At 27.7% G+C, this 25,231-nt stretch overlaps 8 pseudogenes; 2 read left to right on the top strand and 6 right to left on the bottom strand.

The window, feature by feature from the left end:
* Nucleotides 1-361: 361 nt before the first annotated feature.
* Nucleotides 362-1,775, bottom strand: LOC145982392 (NADH-ubiquinone oxidoreductase chain 5 pseudogene; annotated as a pseudogene).
* A 74-nt stretch (nt 1,776-1,849) lies between these two features.
* Nucleotides 1,850-4,687, bottom strand: LOC145982391 (NADH-ubiquinone oxidoreductase chain 4 pseudogene; annotated as a pseudogene).
* Nucleotides 4,688-4,708: 21 nt separating this feature from the next.
* On the bottom strand, nt 4,709-6,280 carry LOC145982390 (NADH-ubiquinone oxidoreductase chain 1 pseudogene; annotated as a pseudogene).
* A 5,552-nt stretch (nt 6,281-11,832) lies between these two features.
* LOC145982376 (cytochrome c oxidase subunit 2 pseudogene) lies at nt 11,833-12,673 on the top strand (annotated as a pseudogene).
* Nucleotides 12,674-13,671: 998 nt separating this feature from the next.
* LOC145982426 (cytochrome c oxidase subunit 3 pseudogene) lies at nt 13,672-14,448 on the top strand (annotated as a pseudogene).
* A 1,029-nt stretch (nt 14,449-15,477) lies between these two features.
* On the bottom strand, nt 15,478-17,009 carry LOC145982375 (NADH-ubiquinone oxidoreductase chain 5 pseudogene; annotated as a pseudogene).
* Nucleotides 17,010-17,083: 74 nt separating this feature from the next.
* Nucleotides 17,084-19,228, bottom strand: LOC145982374 (NADH-ubiquinone oxidoreductase chain 4 pseudogene; annotated as a pseudogene).
* Nucleotides 19,229-20,567: 1,339 nt separating this feature from the next.
* LOC145982368 (NADH-ubiquinone oxidoreductase chain 1 pseudogene) lies at nt 20,568-21,508 on the bottom strand (annotated as a pseudogene).
* Between the last annotated feature and the right edge of the window lie 3,723 nt (nt 21,509-25,231).

Genomic DNA, 25,231 nt, shown 5'->3' with positions numbered 1-25,231 from the left:
TCTTTCCTAATAACTTCAATATTATGCTTTATTATAAGCTATATAAACACATATAAATTATTAATAAAATTACTATTAAAAATGAAAATATAAAATAAATATTAAAATAATTAGAATGTATTAATTGGATATTTAAAGAACCACTCCTTATATATTTATAGACTCCCTGTCCCCCCATAAGTTCACTTCATCCATAATCAACAGCCTTAATATATAGACCTCCAGTAATAAATGAACTACCAATTAATCCACCAGAGGATAAATAAGGTAAAAATCATATCCCCCCTAATAAATAATATATTATTTTATTATTAAAAAATGGATAAATTTCGAACAAGAAAGATGTAATATTATACCCAATTCACCCTCCCAATAAAATACATATAATTGCCCCTATTTTCAAACTAAGTGGGATAATAATAACAAAAACAGAAGGAAATATTAATCATATTAACCCAGAACCACCTACAATAGATAAGAATAATAGGCCTAACATACCTTTAAATATGCCTCATCCCCCATCATCTGAAAAGAATTGAAATGATATACCTCTATAAGATTTACCAACTAAAAAATAATTTAATCAAAAACTATAGGCTATAGTTATACCCGTAGAAACTCATAATAAAACAAATATTACTAAATTAAAAGAAGATATACTTAATATTTCCAAAATTAAATCCTTAGAATAAAACCCAGCCAAAAACGGTATTCCACATAAGGCAAGACTAGAAATTATTATACAAGAAATAGTTATTGGTATTTTATTAATTAATTAAATAATTAACGAATATCCTGAACATCCCCTATTACATGAATAACTACACCGGCACATAAAAACAATAAAGACTTAAATATAGCATGTGTCAATAAATGGAAAAATGATAACTCCTTTAACCCCACAGATAATGTTAACATTATTAACCCAAGTTGTCTTAATGTAGATAAAGCAATAATTTTCCTCAAATCATATTCAAAATTAGCACCAACCCCAGCTATAAATATAGTTAACCCTGACAGTAATAAGAGTATCCTACCAAAAACAGTATATATATCAGTATATCTCCAAAACGAATTAATAAATAAACTCCAGCAGTAACCAAAGTAGAAGAATGAACTAATGCAGAAACTGGGGTGGGTGCAGCCATAGCTGCCGGCAATCATGCAGAAAATGGAATTTGTGCACTCTTTGTTATCCCAGCAATAATAATAAATCTAGTAATTAATATTATATCAAAGTCAGAAACTAATCATAAATAATAGATATAATTTCAGCTACCATAATTTAATATTCAAGCAATAGATAATAAAATAAATACATCACCAATTCGGTTAGACAAAGCAGTTAATATTCCAGCAGAATAGGAACGAACATTCTGATAATAAATTACTAGGCAGTAAGAAACTAGTCCTAGACCATCCCATCCTAAAATAATTCTAATAATATTAGGAGAAATAATTAAAAACATTATAGACCCGACAAATAATAAAACTAAAATAATAAATCGATTTATATTATAATCCCCTTCTATATAAGAACCTCTATAATTAATAACCATAGAAGAGATATATATAACTAATCCTATAAAAATTAAAGATATTCAATCAAATAATATTGTTATGATAATACTAGAACTATTCAAATTAACAATATTTCACTCAATAAAAATTGTAATATCCCTAATTAAAAATATTATCCCTAATAATAATAAAATTATTCTACTAATTAATAAAATAATTGATACTATACTTGTAATAAAAAAATTAAAAACCATTGATCTAAGAACTTTTTAGCTACCAGTAAGTCCACAACTTACTATTCTACTTAAACTACTTAAATAATTTAAATTCAATGAAATATTGGAGAACAAAAAAAAATTAAAAAATTTAATGGAAATAAATGACAAAATAATAATAAATATTCACGAATGTTACTTCTTCAGCAAGAAAATACACCAGAGTAGTATATTCCATGTTGAGTGTAAGAATATAAATGTAAAGTATAACCAGCACTTAAAAAGGAGAGTAATGCAACACCTACAAAACTAAAGTAGGATCACCCAATAATTCTATTTAATAGACTAATTTCACCCAACAGATTAATAGAAGGGGGGCAGCTATATTAGTAATTCTCAATATAAATCATCATAAAGATAATCTAGGAATATAACTAATTATCCCCCTATTAATTAATATACTACGACTACCTAATCGTTCATAAGTAATATTTACTAGACAAAATATTCCAGAAGAACAAAGACCATGTGCTACTATTAAAGTAAGACTACCATTTATTCCTCATGCCCCTATAGTTATAATCCCCATCAAAACAAGACCTATATGTGCTACAGATGAATATGCAACCAAAGCCTTTAAATCAATTTGACGTATACAAACAAGACTAATTATTCAAATTCCAACAATGCTAATACCAAATCAAAAAATATTATATTTAACAGCTAATCTCTCAATACAAGAAATAATTCGCAAAATCCCATACCCTCCGAGCTTTAATAAAATCCCAGCCAAAATCATAGACCCACTAACTGGAGCCTCAACATGAGCCCTAGGTAATCACAAATGAACCAAAAATATAGGTATTTTTACTAAAAAGGCAAACACCATTCTAATATATCAATATTAATATATCTAAATATATATATATATAAACCCCCCACCTTATAATTTAACATAAAAATACCAACCAAAAGAGGTAAAGAAGCAAGTAATGTATAAAAAAGTAAATATACCCCCGCTTGTACTCGTTCTGGCTGATACCCTCACCCTAAAATTAAAAATAAAGTAGGTACTAATGATCCCTCAAAAAACAAATAAAATAAAAAAAAAATATTCTTATAAAAGTTAATATTAACAATAATAATAAAATAATTAACAAAAATATAAATCTACAAGGATAAAAATAAATAGATATAATACTATTTCTAGCCACTATTATTAAAAAAATAATTCAAATGCTAAGCAAAATTAAAGAGTAAGACATCACATCTAAGCCAATAAAATAACCAGCCCCCCATACTCCGATACCAAATCATACTATTAATAAAAACAAAAAACAACCAAAAATAATAGAAATTTGAACCACCATTCATAAAGAACTATTAAATCTCAAAAGGATTAAAAATATAAAATAAAAAATATATTTTAACATTTCAATAATACAAAAGAATTAAAATAATCATTACCATGAGTACGTGTAACTGATACTATAACAGATAGACCTAGAGCCCCCTCACATACACAAAACGAAATAAATAATAAACAAAAATAAGCTTCTTCCTGATTATTAATAAAATAATAAGTTATATATAAATATAAGGATAACACAATAAATTCAAGTCTTAATAGAGTTACTAATAAGTGCCTACGTTGAGAAATAAAGCATAAAAATCTAGTAAATAAAATAAATAATATAAATAATACTCTTAACATAAGTTTTTATAGTTTAATAAAAACAATGGTCTTGTAAATCATTAATGAATTAATAATTCTAAAATCATCAAGGAAGATATAATTACATCATCATTAGCTCCCAAAGCCAATATTTTTATTAAACTACCCCTTGATATTAAAATACAATTAATACTAATTACTGTTATATTAATATTAGCACTAATAATATTATATATAACACATTAACTATCTATGGGGATCACACTAATTATACAAACTATTACTGCATGCCTAACAATATCCACATTTTTAAAATCCACATACTTTCTTATGTATTATTTCTAGTATTTTTAGGAGGAATATTAGTTCTATTTATTTATACAACAAGACTTACACCAAATGAAATATTTAAAATAAGAACAAAAATAATAATTATGAGTGTAACTTTAATATTATTATGTTTATTTATATTAATAATAATAGACCCATTATTAACCCCCTCAATACTACAAAATATAGATACTTATACAACCTGAAGAAGTACACCACCCTTACCAGGAATAAAATTATACAATGAATCCATTATAATAATAACTACTATAACAGTAGTATATCTATTTATTACATTAATTGCAATTGTAAAAATTACTAGACTTTCACATGGGCCTCTAAAAATAATTAAATAATTACAAATGACAAAACCAGCACGGATTTATCACCCTCTACTCAAATTAGCAAATAATGCATTAGTAGACTTGCCAGCCCCACTAAATATTTATTATTGATGAAATTTTGGCTCACTCATAGGAATATGTCTTTCAATCCAAATCTTAACAGGTCTTTTTTTAGCAATACATTATATTTCAAGAACAGATTTAGCCTTTTCTAGAGTAATACACATCTGCCGAGATGTGAATTATGGGTGAATACTACGAACTATTCATGCTAATGGCGCCTCCATATTTTTTATTTGTATATATATACATGTTGGACGAGGAATATATTATGAATCCTACTTATATTTTCACACATGATCTATTGGGGTTATAATTATATTAGCAACAATAGCAACAGCATTTGTTGGATATGTATTACCATGAGGGCAAATATCATTTTGAGGTGCCACAGTAATTACTAATTTACTCTCGGCAATTCCATATTTAGGGACTACGTTAGTCCAATGAATTTGGGGGGGATTTGCAGTAGATAGTGCTACACTAACTCGATTCTTCGCCTTTCATTTTTTATTACCATTTATTTTAATAGCAATATCCATAATTCATCTACTTTTCTTGCATCAAACTGGGTCTAATAATCCACTATCTATTAATAGCAACATGGATAAAATTCCATTCCACCCATACTTCTCAATAAAAGATATATTAGGGTTTATACTTATAATTTTAAGACTAATACAACTCTCATTAATATTTCCAACAACCCTAGGAGACCCTGAAAACTTTACCCCTGCAAATCCACTAGTAACCCCAGTACACATTCAACCAGAGTGATACTTTCTGTTTGCATACGCCATTCTACGATCAATCCCAAATAAGCTTGGAGGAGTAGTAGCACTAGTATTATCTATTATAATTTTATTTATTATACCAATACACCATAAAAGAAATTTTCGTGGACTACAATTTTATCCATTAAATCAAGTATTATTTTGATTAATATTTGCAACCTTTATTTTATTAACCTGAATTGGAGCCCGACCCGTAGAAACTCCATACATTACTACTGGGCAAGTATTAACAATTATATATTTTATATATTTCATTATATCCCCAGCAACCCTACTACTATGAGATAAAATCTTAAAAAAATGACTTCTTGACTGAAACTTTAAGTGTATGTCTTGGAAACATAAAATAGAATATAAATATTCTAGAAGTCTTCACATTCTAATTATTATGCAACTAAATATAAATTGATACAATCAACCCCCTAAAACCAACAAAAAAAATAAATAATTTAAAGAAACCGGAAGAAAACTTTTTCAAGCTAAATATATAAGTTTATCATAACGAAATCGTGGTAGTGTCCCTCGAATTCAAATATAAATAAATCCTAAAAAAATAACCCTTAAGTAAAAAAAATAAGAAAAGTGGTATCCCCCCAACAATAAAATTCTAAATAAAACACTTATAAATAAAATACTAGCATATTCAGATATAAAAATTAAAGCAAATCCACCAGCGCTATACTCAACATTAAACCCAGAAACAAGTTCAGATTCCCCCTCAGCAAAATCAAAAGGAGTCCGGTTAGTTTCAGCTAAACAAGAACTCAATCAGGCTAACGCCAACGGTAAAGCAATAAAGATAAACCATAAATAATCCTGAAAAACATTAAATAAAAGTAAATTATAGCCACCAATTAAAAAAATAAAAGATAGTAAAATTAATACTAATCTAACCTCATAAGAAATAGTTTGAGCAACGGCTCGAAGACCCCCAAGTAACGCATAATTAGAATTAGATGCCCACCCAGCAGATATTACTCTATACACTCCTATTCTCATACAACATAAAAAGAAAAATACCCCCAAATAAAAATTAAATAATAAGGTGTGATATGGAAAAACAACCCAAACAACCAAAGACAAAAATAAACTAAAAACTGGAGATATATAATATGGATAATAGTTTCTCAAAGTAGGTAATGTTTGCTCCTTAGTAAATAATTTAACTACATCAGCAAAAGGCTGAAAAATACCACAAATCCCAACCCGATTAGGCCCCTTACGAATTTGAATATAACCTAAAACCCTGCGCTCAAATAAAGTAAAAAAAGCAACTCTAATTAAAACACATACAACTAAAATAATAAAAGAAATAACTCCAATAAATAAATCTGATATCATCTACTATAAAAAGAAATTTATCTTCATTATTGAATTCTAAATTCAATGCACTTCTCTGCCATAATAGTAATTATTATTAATCAATATTATATATATAATATAAGTATTTGGTCCTTTCGTACTAAAACACTTTTAATATTAAGAGATAGAAACCAACCTGGCTCACGCCGGTTTGAACTCAGATCATGTAAGAAATTAAAGGTCGAACAGACCATCAAATTTGAAATGCTACCCCCAAATGATATCTTAATCCAACATCGAGGTCTCAACCCCTCCTGTCGATATGATCTCTCAAGAAAGATTACGCTGTTATCCCTAAGGTAACTTATTCTTTAAATCACTAAAAATGGATCCAAATAACAAAAATTATTGAATATTAAATAAAAAAGAGCTAATTATTATCTTCCCATCACCCCAACAAAATACTATTTAATAATATATATAATTATATTACTAATCAAAACATCATTAAAATAATATAAAGATCTATAGGGTCTTATCGTCCCCTTAAAAAAATAAAGCCTTTTCACTCTAAAGTAAAATTATATATTAATTAACTAAAGACAGTCTATTCCTCGTCCAACCATTCATTCTAGCCCCCAATTAAAAGACTAATGATTATGCTACCTTCGCACGGTCAAAATACCGCGGCCATTAAACAAAAGTCATTGTGCAGGTTATACTTCATATAAAAAATCATGAAAAGATGTTTTTGATAAACAGGCGAGAATAAATTTTGCCTAATTCCTTTAATTAATTAAGTAAATATACTAATAGAATCATAATTTCAAAATAAAACCAATTAAAACATATAATTAAGTAAGCAAGTAAAACCAAACTAAATTTTTAATAAAATTTCAAATAAATTATAACAAAATTACAAAAATTAGCAATCTCCAAACCAATAAATATAATAGTTTAATATAAAGTTATAACCAACATATTAACCAGAAGCACATCCCCCTAGTCATAACTAAACATTAATATTATAATATATATATATTAATATAAAAAATATTAAAATGCAAAGCTATATTAAATATAATTCCCTAATAACTAGATATAAGGTAAGTCGAATAACATTTTATTACAAATAACAATTTTAACAGAAAAATATAACACTTTTACCTTAAAATTAGTCTACTAGCTCCTCACCCTTCGAGAAAATAGAATATTCAATTAAAATTTAATCCTCAATGATACAAAAGGTACGATTATTGACATCTCCTGTAATAAAAATCAATATTTCATATATTTAATAAATCCCAACACTGTACTAATAACCTATAACAAACTAATTCATATACACTAAGTATATAACCAACCCCAATAAAATTACTTTTCATATAAAATCAACTTATAAACTAAATTCAAATAGTAATAAAATTTCTATCAAAATATGTCGAATTGCACGACTAACTACTCAATGTAAATGAATATTCTAACTAACAGAAATATTTTGATATTATATTCAAACTAGGTACACCTTCCGGTACACCTACTATGTTACGACTTATCTCACCTATATAAATGAGAGCGACGGGCGATGTGTGCATGCCCTAGAGCTAATAAACCAAAATGTTATTCTAAAACAAAATTACAATTAAATCCAATTTCAAATATAATTTCAATATATTATCCAAATCAACATAATGTAACCCATCTCCACCCACTAATAAGCTGCACCTTGACCTGAAATATATTTCAACAGAAAAAAAGAATATATATATTTAAATATTCAAATTACGGTGGTATACAAACTGATACTTTACAATAATAGGTCAAATAAAACGCGGAATATAGATTACGGGACAGGTTCCTCTAAATAGAATAAAGCACCGCCAAATTCTTTGAGTTTCAAGATCATAACTAATACTACTCAAACCAAATTTACAATGATAATAATAGGGTATCTAATCCTAGTTTAACATATCGCCTTTATAGAATTAATAAAAATAAAGAACAAATTATATTAAAAATTTCACCTAATAAATAAAATATAAACAACCAAAAATCAATTATTACTACAATTAAGCCAACAACTCTCCACTTATGTCCCCACGTCTAACCGCGGCAGCTGGCACGAATTTAGCCGGACAAAATAAATATTAAAATTTAAAATCCTGTAATCTAATTTACATTAAAATTAAACAAAACCACACACTGCGAACTAAATTCAAATACACCGTCTCAACCCATAAAAAATTGGCGGAAATTTTCCCTCTCTTTAATAAATACATATGTAAAATTTAACTAGGGAATTTTAAGCTAGAATAAAACTTTAGTTCTAAAATATAAAGAGAGGTTCTTTATTATTATATAGTATGTATTATATTAAATTAAATTATAATTAGAAATTATCTCACGAAAATTTCCTCCCTTTTTATTTTTACTCACTTTCCCATACTATATAGAACAATTTTTTTTTCCCTCAAAATTGTGTTCTATATAGATATATTAACTTCTTTTTTCTCTAGACTCAATAAGTATTAAAATGACATGTTAATTAAGTCAATTACTTTAAGTTAGACTTCAAAAACTTTAAAAAAATTGGATAAAATTAAAAAGGATTCTGAAGTATTTTATATTATTTAATAAATAGGTTCTACTTATTGATCATAACAATAAAAGTCTAATAAATAGTATTATTAACCCACTATTATAACTTATATATAAATAAGATGTCTGAAAAAGGATTACCATGATAGGGTAAAGTATACATGAAATTTAACATGTTCTTATTAATTTATTTGTAACAAAAATGAATTTTTATAATTGAAAGAATTAAACTTTCTCCAATGGTATCAAACCCCATAGTGCATCATACACCAAAATATAATAAAAAGGTAAGCTAATTAAGCTAGAGGGCTCATACCCCACATATGAAGGTCTATAATTAATCCTTCCCTTTTTAATGCTCACAACCCCCAAGAAAATAATATTCCTATTGACCCTCACAATAGGAACCCTCCTTTCTATTTCTTCCACCTCATGATATGCAGCCTGAATAGGCTTAGAAATTAATCTAATATCTTTTATCCCATTAATTTCTACACCAAATAATCAACGAAATACAGAAGCATCACTTAAATACTTCCTAATTCAAGCATTAGCATCATCAATAATTTTGGCTGCAGCATTAATTATAATTAATGCTGCAAACTTCAATATACAGATCCAGCTTTTAACCATAGCTTTATTAATAAAAATAGGAGCTGCTCCATTTCACATTTGAATACCAGAAGTTATAGAAGGAATAACATGAATTAACTGCCTAGTAATAACAACTATTCAAAAAATTGCTCCATCAACATTGCTTAGTTATGTAATTGACAATTTAAACATAATTTTAATTTTAACAATTAGAACATCAGCAATTATTGGAGCAATTGGAGGATTAAATCAAACCTCGTTACGAAAAATTATAGCCTTTTCATCAATTAACCACATATCATGAATTATTCTAAGAATAACATCAGAAGATAATACCTGGTTAACATATTTACTACTATACATCCTTATAACTACCTCTACCATTATGTTATTTTCAATAAACAAAACATACTACGTCCATCAACTGTTTATATTAAAACTTCCGCCCATTAAAAAAATATCTTTATTCATATCAATATTATCTCTTGGTGGACTACCACCTCTACTAGGGTTTTTACCAAAATGGATAGTCATTATCCAAACAACCAACTTTAAGCAATTAATTATAATTATAATCCTAATTAGCATATCGTTGCTAACCTTATATTATTACTTACGAACCTCACTTACATCAATTTTAATAAATTATAAAACTAATATATGGAATATCATTACTTAAACTTAAAAGAACAAGTATTATCAGTAGTTACAATTTTTCTCTCAGTATGTGGACTACCTATAATCCAACCAATTTACATATCTCTATAAAATCTTTATAAGGTCTTAAGTTAATTTTAAACTAATGACCTTCAAAGTCATAAATAAGGGGTACTCTTTTAGGCCTTAATACATATATGTATCACCCTGAAATTGCAGTTCAAAATTATTATTCTTAACTATAAAGCCAAAATTTAATGAGAGAGTTTTAAACTCATACATAAATTTACAGTTTATCACCTATAACTTCAGTCATCTCATTCTTGCAACGATGATTATTTTCTACTAACCATAAAGATATTGGTACAATATATTTAATTTTCGGAGTATGATCAGGAATAGTTGGAACATCATTAAGTATCTTAATCCGTATAGAATTAGGCCAACCAGGAAGTTTAATTGGAGATGATCAGATCTACAATGTGATTGTAACTGCACACGCATTTATTATAATTTTTTTCATAGTAATACCTATTATAATTGGGGGATTTGGAAACTGACTAGTACCTTTAATAATTGGAGCCCCAGACATAGCCTTCCCACGATTAAATAATATAAGATTTTGATTACTACCTCCATCATTAACTCTACTATTATCAGGAAGAATTGTAGAGAGTGGTGCAGGAACTGGTTGAACAGTATATCCTCCCCTATCTGCAGGAATTGCACATGCCGGAGCCTCTGTAGATTTATCAATTTTTTCATTACATTTAGCAGGAGTATCCTCTATTCTAGGGGCAGTAAATTTTATTACAACAGTAATTAATATACGAACTATAGGAATATCCATAGAACGAGTACCATTATTCGTATGGTCAGTAGTAATCACTGCAGTTCTACTATTATTATCACTACCAGTTCTAGCAGGAGCAATTACAATGCTATTAACAGATCGAAATTTAAATACCTCATTTTTTGACCCATCTGGTGGTGGAGACCCAATCTTATATCAACACCTATTCTGATTCTTTGGACACCCAGAAGTATATATTCTAATTCTACCGGGATTTGGAATAATTTCACATATTGTAACTCAAGAAAGAGGTAAAAAAGAAACATTTGGAGTTCTTGGAATAATTTATGCAATAATAGCAATTGGGTTCCTAGGATTTATTGTATGAGCACATCATATATTTACTGTAGGAATAGATGTTGATACTCGAGCATATTTTACTGCAGCTACAATAATTATCGCTGTACCAACAGGAATTAAGGTATTTAGATGAATTGCAACACTACATGGAACACAAATTAATTACTCTCCATCAATATTATGAGCATTAGGATTTATTTTCTTATTTACAATAGGGGGATTAACAGGAGTAGTATTAGCAAATTCATCACTAGACATTGTGCTGCATGACACATACTATGTTGTAGCACATTTTCATTATGTATTATCTATAGGAGCAGTATTTGCTATTATAGCAGGACTAGTACATTGATTTCCATTATTTACAGGAGTAATAATAAATCCAGATTGATTAAAAATTCAATTTATCTCAATATTTATTGGAGTTAACTTAACATTCTTCCCACAACATTTTCTAGGATTAAGAGGAATACCGCGACGATATTCGGATTATCCAGATGCATATACAATATGAAATGTTGTTTCAAGATTAGGATCAATCTTATCATTTACAGCAGTAATTATTATAATTTTTATTACCTGAGAAGGTATGACAAGTGCCCGACCAACATTATTTAATCTACAACAAGCATCATCAATTGAATGGTATCAAATGTCACCTCCCTCTGAACATACATATTCAGAACTCCCAATACTACTTACTAACAACTAATTTTTAAGGTGGCAGAGAAGTGCATTGAATTTAAGCTTCAAATATAAGGAATATCCCTTACTTAAAAGTGGCAACCTGAAATCAAGTAGGATTACAAGATAGATCCTCCCCATTAATAGAACAAATAATATTTTTCCATGACCACACAATATTAATTTTAATTATAATTACAGTATTAGTAGGATACTTAATAGCATCATTATTTAATAACAAATTAACGAACCGAATACTTTTAGAAGGACAAACATTAGAAACAATATGAACAATTATACCAGCAATTACCCTAGTTTTTATTGCCCTACCCTCTCTACGTTTATTATACTTATTAGATGAAATTAATCAACCTTCATTGACCCTTAAAACTATTGGACATCAATGATATTGAAGTTATGAATACTCCGATTTTATAAGGGCAGAATTTGACTCATATATATCCCCAACAAATGAAATATCTATTGACTCATTTCGATTATTAGATGTAGATAATCGAACACTATTACCAATTAACATAGATATCCGAGTACTAACTACATCTGCAGATGTATTACACTCATGAGCCATACCATCCATAGGGATTAAAATAGATTCCACCCCAGGACGACTTAACCAGGCAGGAGTAAATATTAGTCGAATTGGCTTATTTTTCGGACAATGTTCCGAAATTTGTGGTTCTAATCATAGATTCATACCAATTATTGTTGAAACTATCTTTTATTAATTGACTAATAAAAATTATACAAGAATCATTAGATGACTGAAAAGTAAGTAATGGTCTCTTAAACCACAAAATAGTAATATAACAACTACTTCTAATGAAAAGAGTTAGTTAATCTATAACATAGGAATGTCAAACCTAAATTATCTTTATAGATACTTTTTTATTCCACAAATATACCCATTAAATTGAATTATTCTATTTATAATATTTATATCAATTTATTTTCTATTTATAATCATCAATTATTATAATTATAATAAATTATTAAATAGTAACAACTTTAAAATAGAAAATAAACCAAAAATTAAATACTGAAAATGATAACAAGATTATTTTCATCATTCGATCCAACATCATCAATTATAAATATATCACTAAATTGAATAAGAACATTCCTGGGATTATTAATAATCCCAGCCCCATTTTGATTAATACAATCACGAACCTCTATATTATATAACATAATAATAATAAAGTTACATGAAGAATTTAAAACATTTTTAGGGATAATTAGTCACCAGGGAAGAACCCTAATATTTATTAGTATATTTTCAATAATCTTATTTAATAATTCAATAGGATTACTACCCTATGTATTTACTAGATCAAGTCACTTAGTATTTACCCTAACCCTGGCCCTACCAATATGATTATCATTTATATTATTTGGGTGAATCAATAATACAAAACATATATTAGCACACCTAGTACCGGAAGGTGTGCCAGCACTATTAATACCAATTATAGTAGGTATTGAAATAATTAGAAATCTAATTCGTCCAATAACTCTATCAGTGCGACTAGCAGCAAACATAATAGTTGGACATTTAATAATATCAATAATTGGAAATACAGGAACAATATTAGAAATTATTGGACTTTCAATATTAATTTTAGCACAAATTATATTAATTATTATAGAAACAGCCGTAGCATTTATCCAATCTTATGTATTTGCCTTATTAATTGCTATTTATTCTAGAGAATCAAAATAACCAATGTCAGCAAACCAAAACCACCCATATCACCTAGTAGATCAAAGCCCATGACCAGCAACAGGAGCTATTAGAGCAATAATATTAACAACAGGGATAATTAGATGATTTCACCAACAAAATATAATTCTATTATCAATAGGAATAACAACTATACTTCTTACAATAATTCAATGATGAAGAGATATTTCACGAGAGGGAACATATCAAGGATTACATACAAATCAAGTTATAATAGGACTACGATGGGGCATAATTCTATTTATTATCTCAGAGGTATTATTTTTTGTATCCTTCTTTTGAGCATTTTTCCATAGAAGATTATCCCCAACAATTGAACTGGGGATATTATGACCACCAAGGGGAATTACTCCATTTAACCCAATACAAGTACCTTTATTAAATACAGCAATTTTACTAGCCTCAGGAGTAACAGTAACATGAGCCCATCATGGGTTATTAGAAAAAAACCACTCACATACAACGCAAGCCCTTATATTAACACTAATATTAGGAATATATTTTACTATTCTTCAGGCATATGAATATTATGAATCCCCCTTTACTATCGCTGATGCAGTATATGGATCCACATTCTTTATAGCAACAGGATTTCATGGGTTACATGTTATTATTGGATCAACATTCCTAGGGGTATGTTTAGCTCGACACATCTTATGCCATTTTTCACCAACACATCACTTCGGATTTGAAGCAGCAGCCTGATATTGACATTTCGTAGATGTAGTATGATTATTCCTTTATATTTCAATTTACTGATGAGGTAGATAATTTACTTAGTATATTTAAAGTACGCTTAACTTCCAATTAAAAAGATTATAATAAAATAAAGTAAATAATTAATATAATCATAAGTACCTCATTATTAATTATAATAATTACCTCAATTGTAATAATATTATCCACATTACTATCAAAAAAAATAATTACAGACCGAGAAAAAAGATCACCGTTTGAGTGTGGATTTGACCCAAAATCCTCAGCACGAATTCCATTCTCTATAAAATTCTTTCTAATTGCAGTAATTTTTCTAATTTTTGATGTAGAAATTGTATTACTATTACCAATAACAGTTATTATTACTAATTCAAAACTAATATATTGAATATGTGTTAGACTCCTATTCCTATTAATCTTGATTTTAGGTTTATATCATGAATGAACCCAAGGATCACTAGAATGAGCATGCTAGAGTAATAGTTAATAATAATATTTGAGTTGCATTCAAAAGGTATTGAATAGTTCAATTTACTTTATTGAGCAAGAAGCAAAAGCAATCAGCTTCGACCTGAATAAATTGGTATATATTACCCTTGCTTATTTGACTGAAGCCAAAGGAAGGCGGCATATTAATGTTAATAATAAAATTAGGATTATCTCCTCAGTTAAGGGGTATATTATTAAGTGGGGGCTGCTAACTTCCATCTTTAGTGGTGAAACTCCATTAATACTCTCACACTATTTCTTTAGTATAAAATTACATTATCTTTTCATGATAAAGCTGAACTTTAAATAAGTTCAAGAAATGCCTATAGAATTATTTTATCCTTCCTAATAACTTCAATATTATGCTTTATTATAAGCTATATAAACACATATAAATTATTAATAAAATTACTATTAAAAATGAAAATATAAAATAAATATTAAAATAATTAGAATGTATTAATTGGATATTTAAAGAACCACTCCTTATATATTTATAGACTCCCTGTCCCCCCATAAGTTCACTTCATCCATAATCAACAGCCTTAATATATAGACCTCCAGTAATAAATGAACTACCAATTAATCCACCAGAGGATAAATAAGGTAAAAATCATATCCCCCTAATAAATAATATATTATTTTATTATTAAAAAATGGATAAATTTCGAACAAGAAAGATGTAATATTATACCCAATTCACCCTCCCAATAAAATACATATAATTGCCCCTATTTTCAAACTAAGTGGGATAATAATAACAAAAACAGAAGGAAATATTAATCATATTAACCCAGAACCACCTACAATAGATAAGAATAATAGGCCTAACATACCTTTAAATATGCCTCATCCCCCATCATCTGAAAAGAATTGAAATGATATACCTCTATAAGATTTACCAACTAAATAATAATTTAATCGAAAACTATAGGCTATAGTTATACCCGTAGAAACTCATAATAAAACAAATATTACTAAATTAAAAGAAGATATACTTAATATTTCCAAAATTAAATCCTTAGAATAAAACCCAGCCAAAAACGGTATTCCACATAAGGCAAGACTAGAAATTATTATACAAGAAATAGTTATTGGTATTTTATTAATTAGACCCCCCATACAACGAATATCCTGAACATCCCCTATTACATGAATAACTACACCGGCACATAAAAACAATAAAGACTTAAATATAGCATGTGTCAATAAATGGAAAAATAATAACTCCTTTAACCCCACAGATAATGTTAACATTATTAACCCAAGTTGTCTTAATGTAGATAAAGCAATAATTTTCCTCAAATCATATTCAATATTAGCACCAACCCCAGCTATAAATATAGTTAACCCTGACAGTAATAAGAGTATCCTACCAAAAACAGTATATATATCAGTATATCTCCAAAACGAATTAATAAATAAACTCCAGCAGTAACCAAAGTAGAAGAATGAACTAATGCAGAAACTGGGGTGGGTGCAGCCATAGCTGCCGGCAATCATGCAGAAAATGGAATTTGTGCACTCTTTGTTATCCCAGCAATAATAATAAATCTAGTAATTAATATTTTATGAAAGTCAGAAACTAATCATAAATAATAGATATAATTTCAGCTACCATAATTTAATATTCAAGCAATAGATAATAAAATAAATACATCACCAATTCGGTTAGACAAAGCAGTTAATATTCCAGCAGAATAGGAACGAACATTCTGATAATAAATTACTAGGCAGTAAGAAACTAGTCCTAGACCATCCCATCCTAAAATAATTCTAATAATATTAGGAGAAATAATTAAAAACATTATAGACCCGACAAATAATAAAACTAAAATAATAAATCGATTTATATTATAATCCCCTTCTATATAAGAACCTCTATAATTAATAACCATAGAAGAGATATATATAACTAATCCTATAAAAATTAAAGATATTCAATCAAATAATATTGTTATGATAATACTAGAAATATTCAAATTAACAATATTTCACTCAATAAAAATTGTAATATCCCTAATTAAAAATATTATCCCTAATAATAATAAAATTATTCTACTAATTAATAAAATAATTGATACTATACTTGTAATAAAAAAATTAAAAACCATTGATCTAAGAACTTTTTAGCTACCAGTAAGTCCACAACTTACTATTCTACTTAAACTACTTAAATAATTTAAATTCAATGAAATATTGGAGAACAAAAAACAATTAAAAAATTTAATGGAAATAAATGACAAAATAATAATAAATATTCACGAATGTTACTTCTTCAGCAAGAAAATACACCAGAGTAGTATATTCCATGTTGAGTGTAAGAATATAAATATAAAGTATAACCAGCACTTAAAAAGGAGAGTAATGCAACACCTACAAAACTAAAGTAGGATCACCCAATAATTCTATTTAATAGACTAATTTCACCCAACAGATTAATAGAAGGGGGGCAGCTATATTAGTAATTCTCAATATAAATCATCATAAAGATAATCTAGGAATATAACTAATTATCCCCCTATTAATTAATATACTACGACTACCTAATCGTTCATAAGTAATATTTACTAGACAAAATATTCCAGAAGAACAAAGACCATGTGCTACTATTAAAGTAAGACTACCATTTATTCCTCATGCCCCTATAGTTATAATCCCCATCAAAACAAGACCTATATGTGCTACAGATGAATATGCAACCAAAGCCTTTAAATCAATTTGACGTATACAAACAAGACTAATTATTCAAATTCCAACAATGCTAATACCAAATCAAAAAATATTATATTTAACAGCTAATCTCTCAATACAAGAAATAATTCGCAAAATCCCATACCCTCCGAGCTTTAATAAAATCCCAGCCAAAATCATAGACCCACTAACTGGAGCCTCAACATGAGCCCTAGGTAATCACAAATGAACCAAAAATATAGGTATTTTTACTAAAAAGGCAAACACCATTCTAATATATCAATATTAATATAACTAAATATATATATATATAAACCCCCCACCTTATAATTTAACATAAAAATACCAACCAAAAGAGGTAAAGAAGCAAGTAATGTATAAAAAAGTAAATATACCCCCGCTTGTACTCGTTCTGGCTGATACCCTCACCCTAAAATTAAAAATAAAGTAGGTACTAATGATCCCTCAAAAAACAAATAAAATAAAAAAAAATATTGTTATAAAAGTTAATATTAACAATAATAATAAAATAATTAACAAAAATATAAATCTACAAGGATAAAAATAAATAGATATAATACTATTTCTAGCCACTATTATTAAAAAAATAATTCAAATGCTAAGCAAAATTAAAGAGTAAGACATCACATCTAAGCCAATAAAATAACCAGCCCCCCATACTCCGATACCAAATCATACTATTAATAAAAACAAAAAACAACCAAAAATAATAGAAATTTGAACCACCATTCATAAAGAACTATTAAATCTCAAAAGGATTAAAAATATAAAATAAAAAATATATTTTAATATTTCAATAATACAAAAGAATTAAAATAATCATTACCATGAGTACGTGTAACTGATACTATAACAGATAGACCAAGAGCCCCCTCACATACACAAAACGAAATAAATAATAAACAAAAATAAGCTTCTTCCTGATTATTAATAAAATAATAAGTTATATATAAATATAAGGATAACACAATAAATTCAAGTCTTAATAGAGTTACTAATAAGTGCCTACGTTGAGAAATAAAGCATAAAAATCTAGTAAATAAAATAAATAATATAAATAATACTCTTAACATAAGTTTTTATAGTTTAATAAAAACAATGGTCTTGTAAATCATTAATGAATTAATAATTCTAAAAACATCAAGGAAGATATAATTACATCATCATTAGCTCCCAAAGCCAATATTTTTATTAAACTACCCCTTGATATTAAAATACAATTAATACTAATTACTGTTATATTAATATTAGCACTAATAATATTATATATAAAACATCCACTATCTATGGGGATCACACTAATTATACAAACTATTACTGCATGCCTAACAATATCCACATTTTTAAAATCCACATGACTTTCCTATGTATTATTTCTAGTATTTTTAGGAGGAATATTAGTTCTATTTATTTATACAACAAGACTTACACCAAATGAAATATTTAAAATAAGAACAAAAATAATAATTATTAGTGTAACTTTAATATCATTATGTTTATTTAAATTAATAATAATAGACCCATTATTAACCCCCTCAATACTACAAAATATAGATACTTATACAATCTGAAGAAGTACACCACCCTTACCAGGAATAAAATTATACAATGAATCCATTATAATAATAACTACTATAACAGTAGTATATCTATTTATTACATTAATTGCAATTGTAAAAATTACTAGACTTTCACATGGGCCTCTAAAAATAATTAAATAATTACAAATGACAAAACCAGCACGGATTTATCACCCTCTACTCAAATTAGCAAATAATGCATTAGTAGACTTGCCAGCCCCACTAAATATTTCCTATTGATGAAATTTTGGCTCACTCATAGGAATATGTCTTTCAATCCAAATCTTAACAGGTCTTTTTTTAGCAATACATTATATTTCAAGAACAGATTTAGCCTTTTCTAGAGTAATACACATCTGCCGAGATGTGAATTATGGGTGAATACTACGAACTATTCATGCTAATGGCGCCTCCATATTTTTTATTTGTATATATATACATGTTGGACGAGGAATATATTATGGATCCTACTTATATTTTCACTCATGATCTATTGGGGTTATAATTATATTAGCAACAATAGCAACAGCATTTGTTGGATATGTATTACCATGAGGGCAAATATCATTTTGAGGTGCCACAGTAATTACTAATTTACTCTCGGCAATTCCATATTTAGGGACTACGTTAGTCCAATGAATTTGGGGGGGATTTGCAGTAGATAGTGCTACACTAACTCGATTCTTCGCCTTTCATTTTTTATTACCATTTATTTTAATAGCAATATCCATAATTCATCTACTTTTCTTGCATCAAACTGGGTCTAATAATCCACTATCTATTAATAGCAACATGGATAAAATTCCATTCCACCCATACTTCTCAATAAAAGATATATTAGGGTTTATACTTATAATTTTAAGACTAATACAACTCTCATTAATATTTCCAACAACCCTAGGAGACCCTGAAAACTTTACCCCTGCAAATCCACTAGTAACCCCAGTACACATTCAACCAGAGTGATACTTTCTGTTTGCATACGCCATTCTACGATCAATCCCAAATAAGCTTGGAGGAGTAGTAGCACTAGTATTATCTATTATAATTTTATTTATTATACCAATACACCATAAAAGAAATTTTCGTGGACTACAATTTTATCCATTAAATCAAGTATTATTTTGATTAATATTTGCAACCTTTATTTTATTAACCTGAATTGGAGCCCGACCCGTAGAAACTCCATACATTACTACTGGGCAAGTATTAACAATTATATATTTTATATATTTCATTATATCCCCAGTAACCCTACTACTATGAGATAAAATCTTAAAAAAATGACTTCTTGACTGAAACTTTAAGTGTATGTCTTGAAAACATAAAATAGAATATAAATATTCTAGAAGTCTTCACATTCTAATTATTATGCAACTAAATATAAATTGATACAATCAACCCCCTAAAACCAACAAAAAAAAATAAATAATTTAAAGAAACCGGAAGAAAACTTTTTCAAGCTAAATATATAAGTTTATCATAACGAAATCGTGGTAGTGTCCCTCGAATTCAAATATAAATAAATCCTAAAAAAATAACCCTTAAGTAAAAAAAATAAGAAAAGTGGTATCCCCCCAAAAATAAAATAAAATAAATTAAACACTTATAAATAAAATACTAGCATATTCAAATATAAAAATTAAAGCAAATCCACCAGCGCTATACTCAACATTAAACCCAGAAACAAGTTCAGATTCCCCCTCAGCAAAATCAAAAGGAGTCCGGTTAGTTTCAGCTAAACAAGAACTCAATCAGGCTAACGCCAACGGTAAAGCAATAAAGATAAACCATAAATAATCCTGAAAAACATTAAATAAAAGTAAATTATAGCCACCAATTAAAAAAATAAAAGATAGTAAAATTAATACTAATCTAACCTCATAAGAAATAGTTTGAGCAACGGCTCGAAGACCCCCAAGTAACGCATAATTAGAATTAGATGCCCACCCAGCAGATATTACTCTATACACTCCTATTCTCATACAACATAAAAAGAAAAATACCCCCAAATAAAAATTAAATAATAAGGTGTGATATGGAAAAACAACCAAAGACAAAAATAAACTAAAAACTGGAGATATATAATATGGATAATAGTTTCTCAAAGTAGGTAATGTTTGCTCCTTAGTAAATAATTTAACTGCATCAGCAAAAGGCTGAAAAATACCACAAATCCCAACCCGATTAGGCCCCTTACGAATTTGAATATAACCTAAAACCCTGCGCTCAAATAAAGTAAAAAAAGCAACTCTAATTAAAACACATACAACTAAAATAATAAAAGAAATAACTCCAATAAATAAATCTGATATCATCTACTATAAAAAGAAATTTATCTTCATTATTGAATTCTAAATTCAATGCACTTCTCTGCCATAATAGTAATTATTATTAATCAATATTATATATATAATATAAGTATTTGGTCCTTTCGTACTGAAACACTTTTAATATTAAGAGATAGAAACCAACCTGGCTCACGCCGGTTTGAACTCAGATCATGTAAGAAATTAAAGCTCGAACAGACCATCAAATTTGAAATGCTACCCCCAAATGATATCTTAATCCAACATCGAGGTCGCAACCCCTCCTGTCGATATGATCTCTCAAGAAAGATTACGCTGTTATCCCTAAGGTAACTTATTCTTTAAATCACTAAAAATGGATCCAAATAACAAAAATTATTGAATATTAAATAAGAAAGAGCTAATTATTATCTTCCCATCACCCCAACAAAATACTATTTAATAATATATATAATTATATTACTAATCAAAACATCATTAAAATAATATAAAGATCTATAGGGTCTTATCGTCCCCTTAAAAAAATAAAGCCTTTTCACTTTAAAGTAAAATTATATATTAATTAACTAAAGACAGTCTATTCCTCGTCCAACCATTCATTCTAGCCCCCAATTAAAAGACTAATGATTATGCTACCTTCGCACGGTCAAAATACCGCGGCCATTAAACAAGTGTCATTGGGCAGGTGATACTTCATATAAAAATCATGAAAAGATGTTTTTGATAAACAGGCGAGAATAAATTTTGCCTAATTCCTTTAATTAATTAAATAAATATACTAATAGAATCATAATTTCAAAATAAAACCAATTAAAACATATAATTAAGTAGGCAAGCAAAACCAAACTAAATTTTTAATAAAATTTCAAATAAATTATAACAAAATTACAAAAATTAGCAATCTCCAAACCAATAAATATAATAGTTTAATATAAAGTTATAACCAACATATTAACCAGAAGCACATCCCCCTGGTCATAACTAAACATTAATATTTTAATATATATATTAATATAAAAAATATTAAAATGTAAAGCTATATTAAATATAATTCCCTAATAACTAGATATAAGGTAAGTCGAATAACATTTTATTACAAATAACAATTTTAACAGAAAAATATAACACTTTTACCTTAAAATTAGTCTACTAGCTCCTCACCCTTCGAGAAAATAGAATATTCAATTAAAATTTAATCCTCCCTGATACAAAAGGTACGATTATTAACATCTCCTATAATAAAAATCAATATTTCATATATTTAATAAATCCCAACACTGTACTAATAACCTATAACAAACTAATTTATATATACTAAATATATAACCAACCCCAATAAAATTACTTTTCATATATAATCAACTTATAAACTAAATTCAAATAGTAATAAAATTTCTATCAAAATATGTCGAATTGCACGACTAACTACTCAATGTAAATGAATATTCTAACAGAAATATTTTGATATCATTCAAACTAGGCACACCTTCCGGTACGCCTACTATGTTACGACTTATCTCACCTATATAAATGAGAGCGACGGGCGATGTGTGCATGCCCTAGAGCTAATAAACCAAAATGTTATTCTAAAACAAAATTACAATTAAATCCAATTTCAAATATAATTTCAATATACTATCCAAATCAATATAATGTAACCCATCTCCACCCACTAATAAGCTGCACCTTGACCTGAAATATACTTCAACAGAAAAAAAGAATATATATATTTAAATATTCAAATTACGGCGGTATACAAACTGATACTTTACAATAATAGGTCAAATAGAACGCGGAATATCGATTACGGAACAGGTTCCTCTAAATAGAATAAAGCACCGCCAAATTCTTTGAGTTTCAAGATCATAACTAATACTACTCAAACCAAATTTACAATGATAATAATAGGGTATCTAATCCTAGTTTAACATATCACCTTTATAGAATTAATAAAAACAAAGAACAAATTATATTAAAAATTTCACCTAATAAATAAAATATAAACAACCAAAAATCAATTATTACTACAATTAAGCCAACAACTCTCCACTTATGTCCTCACGTCTAACCGCGGCAGCTGGCACGAATTTAGCCGGACAAAATAGATATTAAAATTTAAAATCCTGTAATCTAATTTACATTAAAATTAAACAAAGCCACACACTGCGAACTAAATCTAAATACACCACCTCAACCCATAAAAAATTGGCGGAAATTTTTTCCTCTCTTTAATAAATACATATGTAAAATTTAACTAGGGAATTTTAAGCCAGAATAAAACTTTAATTCTAAAATATAAAGAGAGGTTCTTTATTATTATATAATATGTATTATACTAAATTAAATTATAATTAGAAATTATCTCACGAAAATTTCCTCCTGTTTTATTTTTTTACTCACTTCCCGTACTATATAGAACACAATTTTTTTTCCCCTCAAAATTGTGTTCTATATAGATATATTAACTTCTTTTTTCTCTAGACTCAATAAGTATTAAAATGACATGTTAATTAAGTCAATTACTTTAAGTTAGACTACAAAAACTTAAAAAAATTTGGATAAAATTAAAAAGGATTCTGAAGTATTTTATATTATTTAATAAATAGGTTCTACTTATTGATCATAACAATAAAAGTCTAATAAATAATATTATTAACCCACTATTATAACTTATGTATAAATAAGATGTCTGAAAAAGGATTACCATGATAGGGTAAAGTATACATGAAATTCAACATGTTCTTATTAATTTATTTGTGACAAAAATGAATTTTTATTATTGAAAGAATTAAACTTTCTCCGACGGTATCAAACCCCACAGTGCATCATACACCAAAATATAATAAAAAGGTAAGCTAATTAAGCTAGAGGGCTCATACCCCACATATGAAGGTCTATAATTAATCCTTCCCTTTTTAATGCTCACAACCCCCAAGAAAATAATATTCCTATTGACCCTCACAATAGGAACCCTCCTTTCTATTTCTTCCACTTCATGATATGCAGCCTGAATAGGCTTAGAAATTAATTTAATATCTTTTATTCCATTAATTTCTACGCCAAATAATCAACGAAATACAGAAGCATCACTTAAATACTTCCTAATTCAAGCATAAGCATCATCAATAATTTTAACCGCAGCATTAATTATAATTAATGCTGTAAACTTCCATATACAGATCCAGCTTTTAACTATAGCTTTATTAATAAAAATAGGAGCTGCTCCATTTCACATTTGAATACCAGAAGTTATAGAAGGAATAACATGAATTAACTGCCTAGTAATAACAACTATTCAGAAAATTGCTCCATCAACATTGCTTAGTTATGTAATTGACAATTTAAACATAATTTTAGTTTTAACAGTTAGAACATCAGCAATTATTGGAGCAATTGGAGGGTTAAATCAAACCTCGTTACGAAAGATTATAGCCTTTTCATCAATTAACCACATATCATGGATTATTCTAAGAATAACATCAGAAGATAATACCTGGTTAACATATTTACTGCTATACATCCTTATAACTACCTCTACCATTATGTTATTTTCAATAAATAAAACATACTACGTCCATCAACTGTTTATATTAAAACTTCCACCCATTAAAAAAATATCCTTATTCATATCAATACTATCTCTGGGTGGACTACCACCTCTACTAGGGTTTTTACCAAAATGGATAGTTATTATCCAAACAACCAACTTTAAGCAATTAATTATAATTATAA

Source organism: Lepisma saccharinum, unplaced genomic scaffold (genome assembly GCF_977018435.1).
Source record: "Lepisma saccharinum unplaced genomic scaffold, izLepSacc3.1 HAP1_SCAFFOLD_162, whole genome shotgun sequence".
Classification (NCBI taxonomy): Eukaryota; Metazoa; Arthropoda; class Insecta; order Zygentoma; family Lepismatidae; genus Lepisma; species Lepisma saccharinum.
This window is presented reverse-complemented; position numbering and strand designations above follow the sequence as displayed.